At 62.3% G+C, this 16158-nt stretch overlaps 17 non-coding genes across 17 annotated transcripts; all 17 read left to right on the top strand.

The window, feature by feature from the left end:
* The first annotated feature begins 536 nt into the window (after positions 1-536).
* Positions 537-700, top strand: LOC143801178 (U1 spliceosomal RNA). The gene has a single exon (XR_013220810.1). It is a non-coding gene; the product is annotated as a U1 spliceosomal RNA (small nuclear RNA).
* Positions 701-1496: 796 nt separating this feature from the next.
* Positions 1497-1660, top strand: LOC143801176 (U1 spliceosomal RNA). Its single transcript, XR_013220809.1, has one exon. It is a non-coding gene; the product is annotated as a U1 spliceosomal RNA (small nuclear RNA).
* A 797-nt stretch (positions 1661-2457) lies between these two features.
* Positions 2458-2621, top strand: LOC143801175 (U1 spliceosomal RNA). Its single transcript, XR_013220808.1, has one exon. It is a non-coding gene; the product is annotated as a U1 spliceosomal RNA (small nuclear RNA).
* Positions 2622-3417: 796 nt separating this feature from the next.
* On the top strand, positions 3418-3581 carry LOC143801174 (U1 spliceosomal RNA). The gene has a single exon (XR_013220807.1). It is a non-coding gene; the product is annotated as a U1 spliceosomal RNA (small nuclear RNA).
* Positions 3582-4377: 796 nt separating this feature from the next.
* Positions 4378-4541, top strand: LOC143801173 (U1 spliceosomal RNA). The gene has a single exon (XR_013220806.1). It is a non-coding gene; the product is annotated as a U1 spliceosomal RNA (small nuclear RNA).
* Positions 4542-5337: 796 nt separating this feature from the next.
* Positions 5338-5501, top strand: LOC143801172 (U1 spliceosomal RNA). The gene has a single exon (XR_013220805.1). It is a non-coding gene; the product is annotated as a U1 spliceosomal RNA (small nuclear RNA).
* Positions 5502-6296: 795 nt separating this feature from the next.
* On the top strand, positions 6297-6460 carry LOC143801171 (U1 spliceosomal RNA). The gene has a single exon (XR_013220804.1). It is a non-coding gene; the product is annotated as a U1 spliceosomal RNA (small nuclear RNA).
* A 795-nt stretch (positions 6461-7255) lies between these two features.
* Positions 7256-7419, top strand: LOC143801170 (U1 spliceosomal RNA). Its single transcript, XR_013220803.1, has one exon. It is a non-coding gene; the product is annotated as a U1 spliceosomal RNA (small nuclear RNA).
* A 795-nt stretch (positions 7420-8214) lies between these two features.
* On the top strand, positions 8215-8378 carry LOC143801168 (U1 spliceosomal RNA). The gene has a single exon (XR_013220802.1). It is a non-coding gene; the product is annotated as a U1 spliceosomal RNA (small nuclear RNA).
* Positions 8379-9173: 795 nt separating this feature from the next.
* On the top strand, positions 9174-9337 carry LOC143801167 (U1 spliceosomal RNA). Its single transcript, XR_013220801.1, has one exon. It is a non-coding gene; the product is annotated as a U1 spliceosomal RNA (small nuclear RNA).
* Positions 9338-10132: 795 nt separating this feature from the next.
* Positions 10133-10296, top strand: LOC143801166 (U1 spliceosomal RNA). Its single transcript, XR_013220800.1, has one exon. It is a non-coding gene; the product is annotated as a U1 spliceosomal RNA (small nuclear RNA).
* A 795-nt stretch (positions 10297-11091) lies between these two features.
* LOC143801165 (U1 spliceosomal RNA) lies at positions 11092-11255 on the top strand. Its single transcript, XR_013220799.1, has one exon. It is a non-coding gene; the product is annotated as a U1 spliceosomal RNA (small nuclear RNA).
* Positions 11256-12050: 795 nt separating this feature from the next.
* Positions 12051-12214, top strand: LOC143801164 (U1 spliceosomal RNA). Its single transcript, XR_013220798.1, has one exon. It is a non-coding gene; the product is annotated as a U1 spliceosomal RNA (small nuclear RNA).
* Positions 12215-13009: 795 nt separating this feature from the next.
* LOC143801163 (U1 spliceosomal RNA) lies at positions 13010-13173 on the top strand. The gene has a single exon (XR_013220797.1). It is a non-coding gene; the product is annotated as a U1 spliceosomal RNA (small nuclear RNA).
* A 795-nt stretch (positions 13174-13968) lies between these two features.
* Positions 13969-14132, top strand: LOC143801162 (U1 spliceosomal RNA). Its single transcript, XR_013220796.1, has one exon. It is a non-coding gene; the product is annotated as a U1 spliceosomal RNA (small nuclear RNA).
* A 795-nt stretch (positions 14133-14927) lies between these two features.
* On the top strand, positions 14928-15091 carry LOC143801160 (U1 spliceosomal RNA). The gene has a single exon (XR_013220795.1). It is a non-coding gene; the product is annotated as a U1 spliceosomal RNA (small nuclear RNA).
* Positions 15092-15886: 795 nt separating this feature from the next.
* LOC143801159 (U1 spliceosomal RNA) lies at positions 15887-16050 on the top strand. Its single transcript, XR_013220794.1, has one exon. It is a non-coding gene; the product is annotated as a U1 spliceosomal RNA (small nuclear RNA).
* Positions 16051-16158: the final 108 nt, after the last annotated feature.

Below are 16158 nucleotides of genomic sequence, written 5' to 3'. Positions count from 1 at the left end.
TGCTCTGCTTGTCTGCAGGGGCAGGCAGGCCCGCCCGCTCGCTCACGGGAGGGCACCTGCAGCATCCCCATCTCGCAGCCTTCGGGCTGGAGCTGGACCTGTGAGTGGGCCGCTGGTGCGCGGCTATCTGCTGCGGTTTGGGCCTCCTGCCCTTGAGCCTCCCTCCAGCGTGCATCCTCTTGAGCGGAGATGAGCGAGTCACGAGAGGGTGCCGGCCGGCAGCTGGAGCTCGAGCTGTCTACAGCATGTTCTCAGGCCAGCGCAGCAGCGTGAGGCTGCTGGGGCGGAGCCAACGCTCCTCTATGCAAATGACTCAGGCTGCTGCTGTGCATCTTGGGCGGCTTTGGACTTGAGCTCGGCCTGCCCTGGGGGGGGGGCGGAGTGGGCGTCGGGAGCGACCGGCGCCTCCCACTCGAGGAGCCTCCGTGCGGTCTGTGCCGAACGCCACCCCCGCCCCCTCCCTTTCGGGCCCGAGACTCCGCGATGTTGGGGAGCTGCGTCGGAGGGGCGCTCGTCGGGCCGGCGGGCCCCAACTCATACTTACCTGGCAGGGGAGATACCATGATCACTAAGGTGGTTCTCCCAGGGTGAGGCTCATCCATTGCACTCCGGGTGTGCTGACCCCTGCGATTTCCCCAAATGCGGGAAACTCGACTGCATAATTTGTGGTAGTGGGGGACTGCGTTCGCGCTTTCCCCTGATTTCCTATGGTCAAAGACAGAACACTAAAGATGCTCTGCTGAGCCAAAGTGAGACTTTGGAGAAGCTCAAAGCAGGCAGATGTGGCCTTTGGCTCCCCCTTGTGGGGGAAGGATGCCACCTTCCCTGTGTCGTGTCGCTGCTTTCTTGGTTTGTTTGAGGTTGTTGCCTTTGCTTGACACTTTGGCCCTTTTTTGGCCCCCTGGCTGGTGGGGAATGATCACCTCATTTGCATCTCATTGACTTGGTGACGACATGGCTTGCTCTGCTTGTCTGCAGGGGCAGGCAGGCCCGCCCGCTCGCTCACGGGAGGGCACCTGCAGCATCCCCATCTCGCAGCCTTCGGGCTGGAGCTGGACCTGTGAGTGGGCCGCTGGTGCGCGGCTATCTGCTGCGGTTTGGGCCTCCTGCCCTTGAGCCTCCCTCCAGCGTGCATCCTCTTGAGCGGAGATGAGCGAGTCACGAGAGGGTGCCGGCCGGCAGCTGGAGCTCGAGCTGTCTACAGCATGTTCTCAGGCCAGCGCAGCAGCGTGAGGCTGCTGGGGCGGAGCCAACGCTCCTCTATGCAAATGACTCAGGCTGCTGCTGTGCATCTTGGGCGGCTTTGGACTTGAGCTCGGCCTGCCCTGGGGGGGGGGCGGAGTGGGCGTCGGGAGCGACCGGCGCCTCCCACTCGAGGAGCCTCCGTGCGGTCTGTGCCGAACGCCACCCCCGCCCCCTCCCTTTCGGGCCCGAGACTCCGCGATGTTGGGGAGCTGCGTCGGAGGGGCGCTCGTCGGGCCGGCGGGCCCCAACTCATACTTACCTGGCAGGGGAGATACCATGATCACTAAGGTGGTTCTCCCAGGGTGAGGCTCATCCATTGCACTCCGGGTGTGCTGACCCCTGCGATTTCCCCAAATGCGGGAAACTCGACTGCATAATTTGTGGTAGTGGGGGACTGCGTTCGCGCTTTCCCCTGATTTCCTATGGTCAAAGACAGAACACTAAAGATGCTCTGCTGAGCCAAAGTGAGACTTTGGAGAAGCTCAAAGCAGGCAGATGTGGCCTTTGGCTCCCCCTTGTGGGGGAAGGATGCCACCTTCCCTGTGTCGTGTCGCTGCTTTCTTGGTTTGTTTGAGGTTGTTGCCTTTGCTTGACACTTTGGCCCTTTTTTGGCCCCCTGGCTGGTGGGGAATGATCACCTCATTTGCATCTCATTGACTTGGTGACGACATGGCTTGCTCTGCTTGTCTGCAGGGGCAGGCAGGCCCGCCCGCTCGCTCACGGGAGGGCACCTGCAGCATCCCCATCTCGCAGCCTTCGGGCTGGAGCTGGACCTGTGAGTGGGCCGCTGGTGCGCGGCTATCTGCTGCGGTTTGGGCCTCCTGCCCTTGAGCCTCCCTCCAGCGTGCATCCTCTTGAGCGGAGATGAGCGAGTCACGAGAGGGTGCCGGCCGGCAGCTGGAGCTCGAGCTGTCTACAGCATGTTCTCAGGCCAGCGCAGCAGCGTGAGGCTGCTGGGGCGGAGCCAACGCTCCTCTATGCAAATGACTCAGGCTGCTGCTGTGCATCTTGGGCGGCTTTGGACTTGAGCTCGGCCTGCCCTGGGGGGGGGGGCGGAGTGGGCGTCGGGAGCGACCGGCGCCTCCCACTCGAGGAGCCTCCGTGCGGTCTGTGCCGAACGCCACCCCCGCCCCCTCCCTTTCGGGCCCGAGACTCCGCGATGTTGGGGAGCTGCGTCGGAGGGGCGCTCGTCGGGCCGGCGGGCCCCAACTCATACTTACCTGGCAGGGGAGATACCATGATCACTAAGGTGGTTCTCCCAGGGTGAGGCTCATCCATTGCACTCCGGGTGTGCTGACCCCTGCGATTTCCCCAAATGCGGGAAACTCGACTGCATAATTTGTGGTAGTGGGGGACTGCGTTCGCGCTTTCCCCTGATTTCCTATGGTCAAAGACAGAACACTAAAGATGCTCTGCTGAGCCAAAGTGAGACTTTGGAGAAGCTCAAAGCAGGCAGATGTGGCCTTTGGCTCCCCCTTGTGGGGGAAGGATGCCACCTTCCCTGTGTCGTGTCGCTGCTTTCTTGGTTTGTTTGAGGTTGTTGCCTTTGCTTGACACTTTGGCCCTTTTTTGGCCCCCTGGCTGGTGGGGAATGATCACCTCATTTGCATCTCATTGACTTGGTGACGACATGGCTTGCTCTGCTTGTCTGCAGGGGCAGGCAGGCCCGCCCGCTCGCTCACGGGAGGGCACCTGCAGCATCCCCATCTCGCAGCCTTCGGGCTGGAGCTGGACCTGTGAGTGGGCCGCTGGTGCGCGGCTATCTGCTGCGGTTTGGGCCTCCTGCCCTTGAGCCTCCCTCCAGCGTGCATCCTCTTGAGCGGAGATGAGCGAGTCACGAGAGGGTGCCGGCCGGCAGCTGGAGCTCGAGCTGTCTACAGCATGTTCTCAGGCCAGCGCAGCAGCGTGAGGCTGCTGGGGCGGAGCCAACGCTCCTCTATGCAAATGACTCAGGCTGCTGCTGTGCATCTTGGGCGGCTTTGGACTTGAGCTCGGCCTGCCCTGGGGGGGGGGCGGAGTGGGCGTCGGGAGCGACCGGCGCCTCCCACTCGAGGAGCCTCCGTGCGGTCTGTGCCGAACGCCACCCCCGCCCCCTCCCTTTCGGGCCCGAGACTCCGCGATGTTGGGGAGCTGCGTCGGAGGGGCGCTCGTCGGGCCGGCGGGCCCCAACTCATACTTACCTGGCAGGGGAGATACCATGATCACTAAGGTGGTTCTCCCAGGGTGAGGCTCATCCATTGCACTCCGGGTGTGCTGACCCCTGCGATTTCCCCAAATGCGGGAAACTCGACTGCATAATTTGTGGTAGTGGGGGACTGCGTTCGCGCTTTCCCCTGATTTCCTATGGTCAAAGACAGAACACTAAAGATGCTCTGCTGAGCCAAAGTGAGACTTTGGAGAAGCTCAAAGCAGGCAGATGTGGCCTTTGGCTCCCCCTTGTGGGGGAAGGATGCCACCTTCCCTGTGTCGTGTCGCTGCTTTCTTGGTTTGTTTGAGGTTGTTGCCTTTGCTTGACACTTTGGCCCTTTTTTGGCCCCCTGGCTGGTGGGGAATGATCACCTCATTTGCATCTCATTGACTTGGTGACGACATGGCTTGCTCTGCTTGTCTGCAGGGGCAGGCAGGCCCGCCCGCTCGCTCACGGGAGGGCACCTGCAGCATCCCCATCTCGCAGCCTTCGGGCTGGAGCTGGACCTGTGAGTGGGCCGCTGGTGCGCGGCTATCTGCTGCGGTTTGGGCCTCCTGCCCTTGAGCCTCCCTCCAGCGTGCATCCTCTTGAGCGGAGATGAGCGAGTCACGAGAGGGTGCCGGCCGGCAGCTGGAGCTCGAGCTGTCTACAGCATGTTCTCAGGCCAGCGCAGCAGCGTGAGGCTGCTGGGGCGGAGCCAACGCTCCTCTATGCAAATGACTCAGGCTGCTGCTGTGCATCTTGGGCGGCTTTGGACTTGAGCTCGGCCTGCCCTGGGGGGGGGGCGGAGTGGGCGTCGGGAGCGACCGGCGCCTCCCACTCGAGGAGCCTCCGTGCGGTCTGTGCCGAACGCCACCCCCGCCCCCTCCCTTTCGGGCCCGAGACTCCGCGATGTTGGGGAGCTGCGTCGGAGGGGCGCTCGTCGGGCCGGCGGGCCCCAACTCATACTTACCTGGCAGGGGAGATACCATGATCACTAAGGTGGTTCTCCCAGGGTGAGGCTCATCCATTGCACTCCGGGTGTGCTGACCCCTGCGATTTCCCCAAATGCGGGAAACTCGACTGCATAATTTGTGGTAGTGGGGGACTGCGTTCGCGCTTTCCCCTGATTTCCTATGGTCAAAGACAGAACACTAAAGATGCTCTGCTGAGCCAAAGTGAGACTTTGGAGAAGCTCAAAGCAGGCAGATGTGGCCTTTGGCTCCCCCTTGTGGGGGAAGGATGCCACCTTCCCTGTGTCGTGTCGCTGCTTTCTTGGTTTGTTTGAGGTTGTTGCCTTTGCTTGACACTTTGGCCCTTTTTTGGCCCCCTGGCTGGTGGGGAATGATCACCTCATTTGCATCTCATTGACTTGGTGACGACATGGCTTGCTCTGCTTGTCTGCAGGGGCAGGCAGGCCCGCCCGCTCGCTCACGGGAGGGCACCTGCAGCATCCCCATCTCGCAGCCTTCGGGCTGGAGCTGGACCTGTGAGTGGGCCGCTGGTGCGCGGCTATCTGCTGCGGTTTGGGCCTCCTGCCCTTGAGCCTCCCTCCAGCGTGCATCCTCTTGAGCGGAGATGAGCGAGTCACGAGAGGGTGCCGGCCGGCAGCTGGAGCTCGAGCTGTCTACAGCATGTTCTCAGGCCAGCGCAGCAGCGTGAGGCTGCTGGGGCGGAGCCAACGCTCCTCTATGCAAATGACTCAGGCTGCTGCTGTGCATCTTGGGCGGCTTTGGACTTGAGCTCGGCCTGCCCTGGGGGGGGGGCGGAGTGGGCGTCGGGAGCGACCGGCGCCTCCCACTCGAGGAGCCTCCGTGCGGTCTGTGCCGAACGCCACCCCCGCCCCCTCCCTTTCGGGCCCGAGACTCCGCGATGTTGGGGAGCTGCGTCGGAGGGGCGCTCGTCGGGCCGGCGGGCCCCAACTCATACTTACCTGGCAGGGGAGATACCATGATCACTAAGGTGGTTCTCCCAGGGTGAGGCTCATCCATTGCACTCCGGGTGTGCTGACCCCTGCGATTTCCCCAAATGCGGGAAACTCGACTGCATAATTTGTGGTAGTGGGGGACTGCGTTCGCGCTTTCCCCTGATTTCCTATGGTCAAAGACAGAACACTAAAGATGCTCTGCTGAGCCAAAGTGAGACTTTGGAGAAGCTCAAAGCAGGCAGATGTGGCCTTTGGCTCCCCCTTGTGGGGGAAGGATGCCACCTTCCCTGTGTCGTGTCGCTGCTTTCTTGGTTTGTTTGAGGTTGTTGCCTTTGCTTGACACTTTGGCCCTTTTTTGGCCCCCTGGCTGGTGGGGAATGATCACCTCATTTGCATCTCATTGACTTGGTGACGACATGGCTTGCTCTGCTTGTCTGCAGGGGCAGGCAGGCCCGCCCGCTCGCTCACGGGAGGGCACCTGCAGCATCCCCATCTCGCAGCCTTCGGGCTGGAGCTGGACCTGTGAGTGGGCCGCTGGTGCGCGGCTATCTGCTGCGGTTTGGGCCTCCTGCCCTTGAGCCTCCCTCCAGCGTGCATCCTCTTGAGCGGAGATGAGCGAGTCACGAGAGGGTGCCGGCCGGCAGCTGGAGCTCGAGCTGTCTACAGCATGTTCTCAGGCCAGCGCAGCAGCGTGAGGCTGCTGGGGCGGAGCCAACGCTCCTCTATGCAAATGACTCAGGCTGCTGCTGTGCATCTTGGGCGGCTTTGGACTTGAGCTCGGCCTGCCCTGGGGGGGGGCGGAGTGGGCGTCGGGAGCGACCGGCGCCTCCCACTCGAGGAGCCTCCGTGCGGTCTGTGCCGAACGCCACCCCCGCCCCCTCCCTTTCGGGCCCGAGACTCCGCGATGTTGGGGAGCTGCGTCGGAGGGGCGCTCGTCGGGCCGGCGGGCCCCAACTCATACTTACCTGGCAGGGGAGATACCATGATCACTAAGGTGGTTCTCCCAGGGTGAGGCTCATCCATTGCACTCCGGGTGTGCTGACCCCTGCGATTTCCCCAAATGCGGGAAACTCGACTGCATAATTTGTGGTAGTGGGGGACTGCGTTCGCGCTTTCCCCTGATTTCCTATGGTCAAAGACAGAACACTAAAGATGCTCTGCTGAGCCAAAGTGAGACTTTGGAGAAGCTCAAAGCAGGCAGATGTGGCCTTTGGCTCCCCCTTGTGGGGGAAGGATGCCACCTTCCCTGTGTCGTGTCGCTGCTTTCTTGGTTTGTTTGAGGTTGTTGCCTTTGCTTGACACTTTGGCCCTTTTTTGGCCCCCTGGCTGGTGGGGAATGATCACCTCATTTGCATCTCATTGACTTGGTGACGACATGGCTTGCTCTGCTTGTCTGCAGGGGCAGGCAGGCCCGCCCGCTCGCTCACGGGAGGGCACCTGCAGCATCCCCATCTCGCAGCCTTCGGGCTGGAGCTGGACCTGTGAGTGGGCCGCTGGTGCGCGGCTATCTGCTGCGGTTTGGGCCTCCTGCCCTTGAGCCTCCCTCCAGCGTGCATCCTCTTGAGCGGAGATGAGCGAGTCACGAGAGGGTGCCGGCCGGCAGCTGGAGCTCGAGCTGTCTACAGCATGTTCTCAGGCCAGCGCAGCAGCGTGAGGCTGCTGGGGCGGAGCCAACGCTCCTCTATGCAAATGACTCAGGCTGCTGCTGTGCATCTTGGGCGGCTTTGGACTTGAGCTCGGCCTGCCCTGGGGGGGGGCGGAGTGGGCGTCGGGAGCGACCGGCGCCTCCCACTCGAGGAGCCTCCGTGCGGTCTGTGCCGAACGCCACCCCCGCCCCCTCCCTTTCGGGCCCGAGACTCCGCGATGTTGGGGAGCTGCGTCGGAGGGGCGCTCGTCGGGCCGGCGGGCCCCAACTCATACTTACCTGGCAGGGGAGATACCATGATCACTAAGGTGGTTCTCCCAGGGTGAGGCTCATCCATTGCACTCCGGGTGTGCTGACCCCTGCGATTTCCCCAAATGCGGGAAACTCGACTGCATAATTTGTGGTAGTGGGGGACTGCGTTCGCGCTTTCCCCTGATTTCCTATGGTCAAAGACAGAACACTAAAGATGCTCTGCTGAGCCAAAGTGAGACTTTGGAGAAGCTCAAAGCAGGCAGATGTGGCCTTTGGCTCCCCCTTGTGGGGGAAGGATGCCACCTTCCCTGTGTCGTGTCGCTGCTTTCTTGGTTTGTTTGAGGTTGTTGCCTTTGCTTGACACTTTGGCCCTTTTTTGGCCCCCTGGCTGGTGGGGAATGATCACCTCATTTGCATCTCATTGACTTGGTGACGACATGGCTTGCTCTGCTTGTCTGCAGGGGCAGGCAGGCCCGCCCGCTCGCTCACGGGAGGGCACCTGCAGCATCCCCATCTCGCAGCCTTCGGGCTGGAGCTGGACCTGTGAGTGGGCCGCTGGTGCGCGGCTATCTGCTGCGGTTTGGGCCTCCTGCCCTTGAGCCTCCCTCCAGCGTGCATCCTCTTGAGCGGAGATGAGCGAGTCACGAGAGGGTGCCGGCCGGCAGCTGGAGCTCGAGCTGTCTACAGCATGTTCTCAGGCCAGCGCAGCAGCGTGAGGCTGCTGGGGCGGAGCCAACGCTCCTCTATGCAAATGACTCAGGCTGCTGCTGTGCATCTTGGGCGGCTTTGGACTTGAGCTCGGCCTGCCCTGGGGGGGGGCGGAGTGGGCGTCGGGAGCGACCGGCGCCTCCCACTCGAGGAGCCTCCGTGCGGTCTGTGCCGAACGCCACCCCCGCCCCCTCCCTTTCGGGCCCGAGACTCCGCGATGTTGGGGAGCTGCGTCGGAGGGGCGCTCGTCGGGCCGGCGGGCCCCAACTCATACTTACCTGGCAGGGGAGATACCATGATCACTAAGGTGGTTCTCCCAGGGTGAGGCTCATCCATTGCACTCCGGGTGTGCTGACCCCTGCGATTTCCCCAAATGCGGGAAACTCGACTGCATAATTTGTGGTAGTGGGGGACTGCGTTCGCGCTTTCCCCTGATTTCCTATGGTCAAAGACAGAACACTAAAGATGCTCTGCTGAGCCAAAGTGAGACTTTGGAGAAGCTCAAAGCAGGCAGATGTGGCCTTTGGCTCCCCCTTGTGGGGGAAGGATGCCACCTTCCCTGTGTCGTGTCGCTGCTTTCTTGGTTTGTTTGAGGTTGTTGCCTTTGCTTGACACTTTGGCCCTTTTTTGGCCCCCTGGCTGGTGGGGAATGATCACCTCATTTGCATCTCATTGACTTGGTGACGACATGGCTTGCTCTGCTTGTCTGCAGGGGCAGGCAGGCCCGCCCGCTCGCTCACGGGAGGGCACCTGCAGCATCCCCATCTCGCAGCCTTCGGGCTGGAGCTGGACCTGTGAGTGGGCCGCTGGTGCGCGGCTATCTGCTGCGGTTTGGGCCTCCTGCCCTTGAGCCTCCCTCCAGCGTGCATCCTCTTGAGCGGAGATGAGCGAGTCACGAGAGGGTGCCGGCCGGCAGCTGGAGCTCGAGCTGTCTACAGCATGTTCTCAGGCCAGCGCAGCAGCGTGAGGCTGCTGGGGCGGAGCCAACGCTCCTCTATGCAAATGACTCAGGCTGCTGCTGTGCATCTTGGGCGGCTTTGGACTTGAGCTCGGCCTGCCCTGGGGGGGGGCGGAGTGGGCGTCGGGAGCGACCGGCGCCTCCCACTCGAGGAGCCTCCGTGCGGTCTGTGCCGAACGCCACCCCCGCCCCCTCCCTTTCGGGCCCGAGACTCCGCGATGTTGGGGAGCTGCGTCGGAGGGGCGCTCGTCGGGCCGGCGGGCCCCAACTCATACTTACCTGGCAGGGGAGATACCATGATCACTAAGGTGGTTCTCCCAGGGTGAGGCTCATCCATTGCACTCCGGGTGTGCTGACCCCTGCGATTTCCCCAAATGCGGGAAACTCGACTGCATAATTTGTGGTAGTGGGGGACTGCGTTCGCGCTTTCCCCTGATTTCCTATGGTCAAAGACAGAACACTAAAGATGCTCTGCTGAGCCAAAGTGAGACTTTGGAGAAGCTCAAAGCAGGCAGATGTGGCCTTTGGCTCCCCCTTGTGGGGGAAGGATGCCACCTTCCCTGTGTCGTGTCGCTGCTTTCTTGGTTTGTTTGAGGTTGTTGCCTTTGCTTGACACTTTGGCCCTTTTTTGGCCCCCTGGCTGGTGGGGAATGATCACCTCATTTGCATCTCATTGACTTGGTGACGACATGGCTTGCTCTGCTTGTCTGCAGGGGCAGGCAGGCCCGCCCGCTCGCTCACGGGAGGGCACCTGCAGCATCCCCATCTCGCAGCCTTCGGGCTGGAGCTGGACCTGTGAGTGGGCCGCTGGTGCGCGGCTATCTGCTGCGGTTTGGGCCTCCTGCCCTTGAGCCTCCCTCCAGCGTGCATCCTCTTGAGCGGAGATGAGCGAGTCACGAGAGGGTGCCGGCCGGCAGCTGGAGCTCGAGCTGTCTACAGCATGTTCTCAGGCCAGCGCAGCAGCGTGAGGCTGCTGGGGCGGAGCCAACGCTCCTCTATGCAAATGACTCAGGCTGCTGCTGTGCATCTTGGGCGGCTTTGGACTTGAGCTCGGCCTGCCCTGGGGGGGGGCGGAGTGGGCGTCGGGAGCGACCGGCGCCTCCCACTCGAGGAGCCTCCGTGCGGTCTGTGCCGAACGCCACCCCCGCCCCCTCCCTTTCGGGCCCGAGACTCCGCGATGTTGGGGAGCTGCGTCGGAGGGGCGCTCGTCGGGCCGGCGGGCCCCAACTCATACTTACCTGGCAGGGGAGATACCATGATCACTAAGGTGGTTCTCCCAGGGTGAGGCTCATCCATTGCACTCCGGGTGTGCTGACCCCTGCGATTTCCCCAAATGCGGGAAACTCGACTGCATAATTTGTGGTAGTGGGGGACTGCGTTCGCGCTTTCCCCTGATTTCCTATGGTCAAAGACAGAACACTAAAGATGCTCTGCTGAGCCAAAGTGAGACTTTGGAGAAGCTCAAAGCAGGCAGATGTGGCCTTTGGCTCCCCCTTGTGGGGGAAGGATGCCACCTTCCCTGTGTCGTGTCGCTGCTTTCTTGGTTTGTTTGAGGTTGTTGCCTTTGCTTGACACTTTGGCCCTTTTTTGGCCCCCTGGCTGGTGGGGAATGATCACCTCATTTGCATCTCATTGACTTGGTGACGACATGGCTTGCTCTGCTTGTCTGCAGGGGCAGGCAGGCCCGCCCGCTCGCTCACGGGAGGGCACCTGCAGCATCCCCATCTCGCAGCCTTCGGGCTGGAGCTGGACCTGTGAGTGGGCCGCTGGTGCGCGGCTATCTGCTGCGGTTTGGGCCTCCTGCCCTTGAGCCTCCCTCCAGCGTGCATCCTCTTGAGCGGAGATGAGCGAGTCACGAGAGGGTGCCGGCCGGCAGCTGGAGCTCGAGCTGTCTACAGCATGTTCTCAGGCCAGCGCAGCAGCGTGAGGCTGCTGGGGCGGAGCCAACGCTCCTCTATGCAAATGACTCAGGCTGCTGCTGTGCATCTTGGGCGGCTTTGGACTTGAGCTCGGCCTGCCCTGGGGGGGGGCGGAGTGGGCGTCGGGAGCGACCGGCGCCTCCCACTCGAGGAGCCTCCGTGCGGTCTGTGCCGAACGCCACCCCCGCCCCCTCCCTTTCGGGCCCGAGACTCCGCGATGTTGGGGAGCTGCGTCGGAGGGGCGCTCGTCGGGCCGGCGGGCCCCAACTCATACTTACCTGGCAGGGGAGATACCATGATCACTAAGGTGGTTCTCCCAGGGTGAGGCTCATCCATTGCACTCCGGGTGTGCTGACCCCTGCGATTTCCCCAAATGCGGGAAACTCGACTGCATAATTTGTGGTAGTGGGGGACTGCGTTCGCGCTTTCCCCTGATTTCCTATGGTCAAAGACAGAACACTAAAGATGCTCTGCTGAGCCAAAGTGAGACTTTGGAGAAGCTCAAAGCAGGCAGATGTGGCCTTTGGCTCCCCCTTGTGGGGGAAGGATGCCACCTTCCCTGTGTCGTGTCGCTGCTTTCTTGGTTTGTTTGAGGTTGTTGCCTTTGCTTGACACTTTGGCCCTTTTTTGGCCCCCTGGCTGGTGGGGAATGATCACCTCATTTGCATCTCATTGACTTGGTGACGACATGGCTTGCTCTGCTTGTCTGCAGGGGCAGGCAGGCCCGCCCGCTCGCTCACGGGAGGGCACCTGCAGCATCCCCATCTCGCAGCCTTCGGGCTGGAGCTGGACCTGTGAGTGGGCCGCTGGTGCGCGGCTATCTGCTGCGGTTTGGGCCTCCTGCCCTTGAGCCTCCCTCCAGCGTGCATCCTCTTGAGCGGAGATGAGCGAGTCACGAGAGGGTGCCGGCCGGCAGCTGGAGCTCGAGCTGTCTACAGCATGTTCTCAGGCCAGCGCAGCAGCGTGAGGCTGCTGGGGCGGAGCCAACGCTCCTCTATGCAAATGACTCAGGCTGCTGCTGTGCATCTTGGGCGGCTTTGGACTTGAGCTCGGCCTGCCCTGGGGGGGGGCGGAGTGGGCGTCGGGAGCGACCGGCGCCTCCCACTCGAGGAGCCTCCGTGCGGTCTGTGCCGAACGCCACCCCCGCCCCCTCCCTTTCGGGCCCGAGACTCCGCGATGTTGGGGAGCTGCGTCGGAGGGGCGCTCGTCGGGCCGGCGGGCCCCAACTCATACTTACCTGGCAGGGGAGATACCATGATCACTAAGGTGGTTCTCCCAGGGTGAGGCTCATCCATTGCACTCCGGGTGTGCTGACCCCTGCGATTTCCCCAAATGCGGGAAACTCGACTGCATAATTTGTGGTAGTGGGGGACTGCGTTCGCGCTTTCCCCTGATTTCCTATGGTCAAAGACAGAACACTAAAGATGCTCTGCTGAGCCAAAGTGAGACTTTGGAGAAGCTCAAAGCAGGCAGATGTGGCCTTTGGCTCCCCCTTGTGGGGGAAGGATGCCACCTTCCCTGTGTCGTGTCGCTGCTTTCTTGGTTTGTTTGAGGTTGTTGCCTTTGCTTGACACTTTGGCCCTTTTTTGGCCCCCTGGCTGGTGGGGAATGATCACCTCATTTGCATCTCATTGACTTGGTGACGACATGGCTTGCTCTGCTTGTCTGCAGGGGCAGGCAGGCCCGCCCGCTCGCTCACGGGAGGGCACCTGCAGCATCCCCATCTCGCAGCCTTCGGGCTGGAGCTGGACCTGTGAGTGGGCCGCTGGTGCGCGGCTATCTGCTGCGGTTTGGGCCTCCTGCCCTTGAGCCTCCCTCCAGCGTGCATCCTCTTGAGCGGAGATGAGCGAGTCACGAGAGGGTGCCGGCCGGCAGCTGGAGCTCGAGCTGTCTACAGCATGTTCTCAGGCCAGCGCAGCAGCGTGAGGCTGCTGGGGCGGAGCCAACGCTCCTCTATGCAAATGACTCAGGCTGCTGCTGTGCATCTTGGGCGGCTTTGGACTTGAGCTCGGCCTGCCCTGGGGGGGGGCGGAGTGGGCGTCGGGAGCGACCGGCGCCTCCCACTCGAGGAGCCTCCGTGCGGTCTGTGCCGAACGCCACCCCCGCCCCCTCCCTTTCGGGCCCGAGACTCCGCGATGTTGGGGAGCTGCGTCGGAGGGGCGCTCGTCGGGCCGGCGGGCCCCAACTCATACTTACCTGGCAGGGGAGATACCATGATCACTAAGGTGGTTCTCCCAGGGTGAGGCTCATCCATTGCACTCCGGGTGTGCTGACCCCTGCGATTTCCCCAAATGCGGGAAACTCGACTGCATAATTTGTGGTAGTGGGGGACTGCGTTCGCGCTTTCCCCTGATTTCCTATGGTCAAAGACAGAACACTAAAGATGCTCTGCTGAGCCAAAGTGAGACTTTGGAGAAGCTCAAAGCAGGCAGATGTGGCCTTTGGCTCCCCCTTGTGGGGGAAGGATGCCACCTTCCCTGTGTCGTGTCGCTGCTTTCTTGGTTTGTTTGAGGTTGTTGCCTTTGCTTGACACTTTGGCCCTTTTTTGGCCCCCTGGCTGGTGGGGAATGATCACCTCATTTGCATCTCATTGACTTGGTGACAACATGGCTTGCTCTGCTTGTCTGCAGGGGCAGGCAGGCCCGCCCGCTCGCTCACGGGAGGGCACCTGCAGCATCCCCATCTCGCAGCCTTCGGGCTGGAGCTGGACCTGTGAGTGGGCCGCTGGTGCGCGGCTATCTGCTGCGGTTTGGGCCTCCTGCCCTTGAGCCTCCCTCCAGCGTGCATCCTCTTGAGCGGAGATGAGCGAGTCACGAGAGGGTGCCGGCCGGCAGCTGGAGCTCGAGCTGTCTACAGCATGTTCTCAGGCCAGCGCAGCAGCGTGAGGCTGCTGGGGCGGAGCCAACGCTCCTCTATGCAAATGACTCAGGCTGCTGCTGTGCATCTTGGGCGGCTTTGGACTTGAGCTCGGCCTGCCCTGGGGGGGGGCGGAGTGGGCGTCGGGAGCGACCGGCGCCTCCCACTCGAGGAGCCTCCGTGCGGTCTGTGCCGAACGCCACCCCCGCCCCCTCCCTTTCGGGCCCGAGACTCCGCGATGTTGGGGAGCTGCGTCGGAGGGGCGCTCGTCGGGCCGGCGGGCCCCAACTCATACTTACCTGGCAGGGGAGATACCATGATCACTAAGGTGGTTCTCCCAGGGTGAGGCTCATCCATTGCACTCCGGGTGTGCTGACCCCTGCGATTTCCCCAAATGCGGGAAACTCGACTGCATAATTTGTGGTAGTGGGGGACTGCGTTCGCGCTTTCCCCTGATTTCCTATGGTCAAAGACAGAACACTAAAGATGCTCTGCTGAGCCAAAGTGAGACTTTGGAGAAGCTCAAAGCAGGCAGATGTGGCCTTTGGCTCCCCCTTGTGGGGGAAGGATGCCACCTTCCCTGTGTCGTGTCGCTGCTTTCTTGGTTTGTTTGAGGTTGTTGCCTTTGCTTGACACTTTGGCCCTTTTTTGGCCCCCTGGCTGGTGGGGAATGATCACCTCATTTGCATCTCATTGACTTGGTGACGACATGGCTTGCTCTGCTTGTCTGCAGGGGCAGGCAGGCCCGCCCGCTCGCTCACGGGAGGGCACCTGCAGCATCCCCATCTCGCAGCCTTCGGGCTGGAGCTGGACCTGTGAGTGGGCCGCTGGTGCGCGGCTATCTGCTGCGGTTTGGGCCTCCTGCCCTTGAGCCTCCCTCCAGCGTGCATCCTCTTGAGCGGAGATGAGCGAGTCACGAGAGGGTGCCGGCCGGCAGCTGGAGCTCGAGCTGTCTACAGCATGTTCTCAGGCCAGCGCAGCAGCGTGAGGCTGCTGGGGCGGAGCCAACGCTCCTCTATGCAAATGACTCAGGCTGCTGCTGTGCATCTTGGGCGGCTTTGGACTTGAGCTCGGCCTGCCCTGGGGGGGGGCGGAGTGGGCGTCGGGAGCGACCGGCGCCTCCCACTCGAGGAGCCTCCGTGCGGTCTGTGCCGAACGCCACCCCCGCCCCCTCCCTTTCGGGCCCGAGACTCCGCGATGTTGGGGAGCTGCGTCGGAGGGGCGCTCGTCGGGCCGGCGGGCCCCAACTCATACTTACCTGGCAGGGGAGATACCATGATCACTAAGGTGGTTCTCCCAGGGTGAGGCTCATCCATTGCACTCCGGGTGTGCTGACCCCTGCGATTTCCCCAAATGCGGGAAACTCGACTGCATAATTTGTGGTAGTGGGGGACTGCGTTCGCGCTTTCCCCTGATTTCCTATGGTCAAAGACAGAACACTAAAGATGCTCTGCTGAGCCAAAGTGAGACTTTGGAGAAGCTCAAAGCAGGCAGATGTGGCCTTTGGCTCCCCCTTGTGGGGGAAGGATGCCACCTTCCCTGTGTCGTGTCGCTGCTTTCTTGGTTTGTTTGAGGTTGTTGCCTTTGCTTGACACTTTGGCCCTTTTTTGGCCCCCTGGCTGGTGGGGAATGATCACCTCATTTGCATCTCATTGACTTGGTGACGACATGGCTTGCTCTGCTTGTCTGCAGGGGCAGGCAGGCCCGCCCGCTCGCTCACGGGAGGGCACCTGCAGCATCCCCATCTCGCAGCCTTCGGGCTGGAGCTGGACCTGTGAGTGGGCCGCTGGTGCGCGGCTATCTGCTGCGGTTTGGGCCTCCTGCCCTTGAGCCTCCCTCCAGCGTGCATCCTCTTGAGCGGAGATGAGCGAGTCACGAGAGGGTGCCGGCCGGCAGCTGGAGCTCGAGCTGTCTACAGCATGTTCTCAGGCCAGCGCAGCAGCGTGAGGCTGCTGGGGCGGAGCCAACGCTCCTCTATGCAAATGACTCAGGCTGCTGCTGTGCATCTTGGGCGGCTTTGGACTTGAGCTCGGCCTGCCCTGGGGGGGGGCGGAGTGGGCGTCGGGAGCGACCGGCGCCTCCCACTCGAGGAGCCTCCGTGCGGTCTGTGCCGAACGCCACCCCCGCCCCCTCCCTTTCGGGCCCGAGACTCCGCGATGTTGGGGAGCTGCGTCGGAGGGGCGCTCGTCGGGCCGGCGGGCCCCAACTCATACTTACCTGGCAGGGGAGATACCATGATCACTAAGGTGGTTCTCCCAGGGTGAGGCTCATCCATTGCACTCCGGGTGTGCTGACCCCTGCGATTTCCCCAAATGCGGGAAACTCGACTGCATAATTTGTGGTAGTGGGGGACTGCGTTCGCGCTTTCCCCTGATTTCCTATGGTCAAAGACAGAACACTAAAGATGCTCTGCTGAGCCAAAGTGAGACTTTGGAGAAGCTCAAAGCAGGCAGATGTGGCCTTTGGCTCCCCCTTGTGGGG

This window comes from Ranitomeya variabilis, chromosome 1 (genome assembly GCF_051348905.1).
Source record: "Ranitomeya variabilis isolate aRanVar5 chromosome 1, aRanVar5.hap1, whole genome shotgun sequence".
Taxonomy (NCBI): Eukaryota; Metazoa; Chordata; class Amphibia; order Anura; family Dendrobatidae; genus Ranitomeya; species Ranitomeya variabilis.
Note: the sequence above shows the minus strand (reverse complement) of the source record. Positions and strands in the feature narration are given on the sequence as shown.